The sequence below is a fragment of the Octodon degus genome, unplaced genomic scaffold (genome assembly GCF_000260255.1).
Source record: "Octodon degus isolate 3935 unplaced genomic scaffold, OctDeg1.0 scaffold00022, whole genome shotgun sequence".
NCBI classification, from domain to species: domain Eukaryota; kingdom Metazoa; phylum Chordata; class Mammalia; order Rodentia; family Octodontidae; genus Octodon; species Octodon degus.
In genome coordinates, this window is record NW_004524598.1 from 6887988 (window position 1) to 6894928 (window position 6941).

The window sequence follows — 6941 nt, forward strand, 5'->3', positions numbered from 1 at the left end:
TAAAGAGAAATAAAATGATCACAACTATGAACCTGTTAAAACAAGTGGCATTACAGTGAACTGTTAAGGAAACAGAATTTCTAATGTAAGATGCAGAGACTGAGAGTTAATTTTATCAATATAAAAGGGCAGTAAGAAGGGTTCAGTGCTATGCTTTTCAATCATTTAAAAACATTGCCTGTATAATTCTAGCTGCTTAATAAATCCCTATTAAATAAGTTAATGAATGCTCTTCAGTTTGTATAATTTTTATGAAGATGCCTAGTTTATTTGCCTTTTACAAGATAATGCTGGAAAAAGCTATAACATGAAATTAAAATCAATGTCTCATACATTGATTATTGGTGCAAGCATTGATGTATTACCTCTGATGTTTCAAATAACTTCCTGTCATCTAGATACTTACAGTAGTTTGGCAGAGTATTGAACTACTACAAAAGAAACTGAATTTTATGAACAAAAATGCAAGATTTTGTGGGTGATAATGAATATTTAAAACAATATCTTATATTATTCATGATTCACAATATGTTTAAGGATATAAAATATTTGTGCCTATACATACAATTCAAAGCAGTTACGAATTATCCATTAAGAAGAAATAGATATCACTGAAAGTATATCAGTGAGCGTGAGTTAATAAAACCCATGGAGTCTTGCATGGTGGTAGATATGTGCGTATCCGTCTACTTCAGTCCATTCATCTAAGCATCTATCTTTACATCAATAATTTAACTGTTTGATGAATCACTCAAAACTTTCTCTTTGCATGCTTTTTATACACATCTTGTTGAGGCTTCTTTATGCACGCTACTGAATGAAACTGGACCATAGTTTTCTGTTCTGAGTCCCTTTCTAATTTTGTTACGAGGCTTTAATGAATGAGTTCGGCAGTGTTTCTTCCCTTTCAATTTCCTGGAAGAATTTGAGACACATCAGCATTAGTTTCCCTGAAGTTCTCTTTTGTGGTAAAGAGCCCTTGGCATCCTTAGCTTTTCTAAGTTGGTTAGGTTTTTGTTATTACCTTTATTTTATTGCCTGCTATTTGGTCCATATCAGGATTTTATATCTTCTTCATTTGTTTTGATAATTCATATAAATCTAGGAATTTATCAATTTCTTTTAGATTTCTTAATTTACAAGTTTTTAATGTAATTTCTTATAATTCTCTGAATTTTGGTGATTTCCACTATGTGATGCCCATTTTATTTCTTAATTTTTTTCTTTTCACTTATTCATTTGATACAGGGTCTTGCTACACATTTCAGACTCAGACTGAGCCTCCTGTCTCAGCTTCCCCAGCATTGGGATTATAGGGGTGCATCACAATGCCTCGTTTAGGCAGCCAGTGTGATATGCAGTGCCAGGGATCGAACTTAGGTCCTTGAGCTTGCCAGTCAGGCACTTAAACCACCAAGCAATCTCCCCAGCCCACGCTTGTTTTATTCTAATTGAATTCATACAATTTTTTTTTCCTCTTGGTAAATTTGATGAGAATTTATCAACTATATTTGTCCTTTGAAAGAATTGATCACTAATTTTTTATATTGTCCTTTTAGTCTCAATTTCATTAACTGAAGCTCTGATCTTTGAAGCTTCTGTTCTTTCACAAGTTTTTACTTTTCTAGAAACATCATCAGGCTTTGAAATCTCTTTTTCTAATGTGGGAATTAACAACTATGAACTACCTTCCTAGAACTGCTTTCTTGTTTTCCATAGGATTTTGCATGCCATTGTCATTTAACTCTTAAAAGTTTTAGTTTTTTTTCATATTTTTCTATGATACATTGATTATTCATAGTATATTATTTAATTTCCATGCTTTTTAATACTTTATGTGACTTTTTTACTATTGATTTCTAGTTTCATTCCACTATGATCCAATACTATGAAGGAGATTATTATTTCTTTGTAGTTATTTAAGCATGTTTTATGGACTAAAAACGGTCTATTTTCAAGAAAGTTTCATGCACTACTAATAAAACTATGTATTTTTGTGGTAGATGAAATATTTTCTAGATATCTGTAAGCCCATTTGATGATGTGGTTAAACTGTAATGTTTCTGTATCCATTTTTGTCCAGTTGACCTGTGCATTTGTAAGGGTGAGTAAATGAAGTGTCCCACTATCACTGTGTTGCTATTTATCTGATATTTTTTATCCAGTGGTATTTGCTTTGTGAGCTGTGCCACAATCCAGTACATGTATATTTGCAATCAGTACCTCTTTCTGTGGGCTTGCTTCCTTTACCAGTATGTAGCAGCCTTCTTTGTCTCTTTTGATCAGTTTTGGATTGGAGATCACATTGTCTGAAAATAGGACAGCTACTCCTGCTTTCTTTCAGATTCCTGATTTATGGCGTATAGTTCTCCAACTTTCTCTCTCATTCTACAAGAGTTCATGGGAAAAGTACAACTAGACATATGCCGTTGAGTTTTGCTTGGGGATCAAATTTGCCTGTTTATCTTTTCACTGTATAGTTCAGGCCATTTATATTTGGAGTTACTATTGAAAGATATTTACTGAGTTCTGTCATATGATTGTTTTGTTGCTTATTCTCATATTTTTCTTCCTGTGTCTACTCTTATAGTTAGATGTATTCTTTCCTCTAAATTTTATACTATAGTCTGAATGTGAGTAGCATGCTCCTTCTATGACCACAGGAAGTTTACTTGTGGCAGCTGTGGGAGGTTGAGCTTCTGTCTTCTGTGGCTCAGCCCAGGAGGCTGGAGGCATGTACTGGTGTTTAAGCTGGTTTCTCTTATTTGTTCTCTTTTCTACCAAGAAGTGCAGGAGGCTACCTAAATCTCTGAGTCTATTCTGTATTCCTTCTCTCCAGGCAGCTCTTTGCTTGATTTCAGTTGCCCTCCTTTGAATGCACCTGGACAGAGCTACTCTGCTCTATCTCGTGAAAAGACTCTTTTCTCCTTGAGATCACACCAGTTGCAAGCCTGCTCACCCTTGCAACTTACTGATGCACAGACCTCTCAAGTTCTGGTTGCAGGTCCCTAACCAGGACCACACCCTCGTTCCTTTAATTCCCAAGGGTCCTCCAGTCCTGGCTTGAGCACTCCTCTCTGTCTCTCTGGTTATTGGTTTCTTTAGTGACCTGATCTGCAAATATCTCACTTGTCAGACTTCTTCCTCCAGGAGGAAGGGAATTAAGATGAATGGAGAGTGGATGGTAGGCTCTGGGCACTCATGTAGCAGTTCGCCCCCACTGCCGTATTTAGCTTCTTTCCTCCCAGAGTTAAATCTTTTCCCAAGATGGTGTACAGTAGATCCCAGGCCTGGGTATAGGCAGCATCAGGATCAAAGGGTTAGCCTGCTTCTTTTCTGAATACTGGAGTTCATATGGCGGACTGCTCCTTCAGGTTGCCTTTCCTTATTCCCCCAGTTTCTGAGTATGTGCACTCCTTGGATGATGCCATCTGAGAGTCTCATGCACATCGCTGCTTCTGGTCAGCCGTGGTGATGTCTCCGTCTGCACTTCCGCTTCAACACCTGTAGCATCCCTGGCGTGTCCCTCCTTTGTTGCTGCCCTGGACAGTTGGTACCTACTTATCCTAGCTAACCTTCAAATAACACTATGTTATTTTAAATAAGAACACTGACAATATCACTTCACTCTGACCCTTTCCTTGTTTTTATTCATTCATTTTTATTTCCACATGTTTTATTCCCATTATTTAATGTCACTGAGACAATTATCTTTTAATACAATTTTTAAAGGCAAAACATCTTTCATATTTATATTCACTTTTACCATTATAGATGCTTTTTATTTCTTTGCATAAATCTAAATATTTGTCTCACCTCATGTTTTTTCTCTGTATAAGTAATTGCCTTCAACATGTCTTATAGTTTATGATTGCAGGTAACAATTTATCTCACTTTCTCTTTGTCTGGACATGTGTTTTCCCTGTGGTTTTGCAAAATACTTTTGCTAGATATAGAATTTTGGAAAGATGGAAAGATGGTTTCTTTCTGCCTGATTTCAGGATTATTCCTTTATCTTTGGTCTTCATTAGTTTTCCAGGGATGCTGTCGTCCACTACAAAGAGCTTGGAGGCCCAAACCACAAAGGTTGGTATTTTTAGAGTTCTAGGGGCTAAAACTATGAGATCAAAATGTTAGCAGCTTTCGTTCCTCTGCAGGCCTTCATAGAAGGGTGGGTTTCAGGTCTCTTTCTGTGGGTTTCAGATGGTCATCATACCCTGTATCTTCATGCGATCCTCCCCTTTCAATATTCTCTTCTCATTAGGATATTAAATATACTGATATAAAGCCCACTCTTGTAACTTTACTTAATAATCACTGTAAAGACCTTTCATCCACATACGGTTATATTGTGAGTTTCTGGAGGTTAGGACTTCATTTTTTAATTTTATTTTATTTTATTTATTTTATTTTAAAGAAAGGTCTAGACGGTGTTCAAGGTCTTACAATGTAGATTGGATTCATAGTGATCCACCTGTGTGTGTTCAACTTCCCAAGAGCTGGGATTACAGGTGTGTGCCACCATGCCCAGTCTCAATCACCATCTCAGCATGCTCCAGGTCTGGGGCCCGCATGGCAGGCCCGGGGAATCAAACCCTGGCCTCTGCACCTGCTTGCAGGTGCTTTAATCCACAGAGCAATTTGGCCTGCCCAGGAGGTTAGGACTTCAACACATTCTGTTGTGGGTGATAAGAAGTCACAGCCTATACCAAGCACTCTGCCGAGGAGGTGTTGAAATGTGCTCTTTTGTGAGCTCCATAGAGCTCTGACTCATTTTCTTTTGTTAATTGAGAATTTATTGTACCCTGATTTCTCTCTTTCTTCCCTTTGTGATTTCGTTTGCCTTATAGATTAGATAATCGTGTATTTTAAGCAGTTTTGGGATGCTTTTTTCTTACTCATTTTTCATTTTTGCCTTAGTTTGTGAAATTTTTATTGTTGCCTTTAAAGTTCACCAGTTTTTCCCTTTTCTGTGCTCAGTCTCTTGATAAGCCCATTGAAGGAATTCTTCATCTCTGACAGCACATTTTTCATTGCTAGCATTTGTACTTGACACTTAATTATAGTTCGCATCTGTCTGCCAAAATTTCCTATCTTTGCATGCATATGTTTTTCCACTAAACATGTTAAAATATTAATCATAATTATTTTAAAGCCTCCGTCTGAGTATTCTAATATGTGAGCCATCTCTGGCTCTGGTTCTGTTCACTGCTTTATTTCTTGACAATGACTCATTTCTTTTTCTTGCGCTTCTACAAGCCTCGCAAGGCTTGATTGAATGCTGTATAAAAGGACTGGCTGAGGGAAACAACTGATATTCAGAGTGTGTGTGCCTCTTCTTCAGTCAGATCATTAGCATGTATGTGTGGGCTAGGGGTGGGAAGAGGGTTTGAATCAAAGTAGCAGTTAGTTGGGACAGGTTTGGGTTTTACTTTTGCTCTAGTTCCACTGAGTACACCTTTGAGCTCAAAGATTTCTGCCTGTGAACACCAGTTACCTTGGGATTAGACTAAAACAGAGAGTGCTGGAGAAGTGTTTTGTTCTGCTCTGTTCTGTTCTGTTCTGTTCTGTTCTGTTCTTTCCTTATGTTCTTTTGCATTCTAGACTTATTGGACTCCCCTTCCTCTGCCTGCACTTGTCTCTTCTTTACTTATACCTCTGAGGAAAACATTTTCAATAAAAGAAGATCTTCAGCATGACTGACTTTCTTGCCGGTCTTCTAGCTGCAGCAGGACTGTGCTTTCTACCTGTGCAAAGCCCCAGGCTTGAGTGGCTCTCCTCTGTCTTTACTGGCAGGTAGCTTTTATGTGATTTCTTTAACAGTAACCCTCAGTGTTTACACGGAAAAGCTGAAGAGTTTCTTTTCTTTTCCTCAGCAACAGCTCTTTCCACAGTTCTAGAAGGCAGTGGGATTTCATACCCATCCTTCAGTGGTAGAGTGCATTTGGTAATGCTGGTACCTGTGCTACTGCCTCAGTCTACCTGTTTCTGACTTTTCTAACACACACCCAATACAGGTCATGGAGGACAGTGAGGAGATGTACAGAAGCTCCTATCTGGGGCCACCACAGACCAAGATGAAGGCCATTTTGGTGGCAGAGCTGGGAGTCAAAGTGGAACCTCAGAAGTTTCTTATTGTACATCAAATAAAATATGAAATCCTCTTGTCACTGTTCTGTCATACTTTCTTTCTGGGTTTGGATTACCTTTGGCCCCTTCTTTGATGTTGTCCTTCTGCTTTTCCTCAGAAACATCAGGTTCAATCCCCTCACCAGTTACACCCAACAGAGAGGCTGTGGAGAAGGAACATAAGATGATGGCTGTATGACATCTCAACTCCCACGTCTCTGCTTAATGCAGTGAATTGCCTTCTCACTGCCTTTCCTCGGAGTGCCATCTCCATCACGGCATGCAGTCTCTTCATGACGCCTCAGCACAGCTGTGTCCATGTGCCTGTTTTCTCTTTTAATTCTGTATGTTCTTTCTTTTCCACTAAACTATGATCTTCCTGAGGACAGGAGGCAGTTATACCTTGTTGATAAAATTTACTTTGTGCCTAAGACAATGATCAGAATCCCAAAGATTCAGAAAATCTTTTACTTTTTTTTCATTTTTTTAAATTTTTTATTCACTTTAGTGAGAAAAAATAGCAATGAAACAGTTTCAAAACAGGTGCGTAGAGACCCAGTCCTAGCCCAGATCCGGTGAGTGTGCTGAGAGCTTCCTGCTACCCTGCGCAGGCGGGAACAGTCCCAGCCCAGGCGCAGAGTGGGCCAGACCCTCTCCCAGCCCCTTGGGCCGCCTCACACCACTCCACAGTGCCTCCCCCGCCCAGCCCGCCGAGTAGGAATTTTTGCCCCTTCCCGGAGCCCCCGGACCCAGTCCTAGCCCAGGTCCCGTGAGTGTGTGCATAGAGCTTCCTCTTCCCCCTACTTCACCTT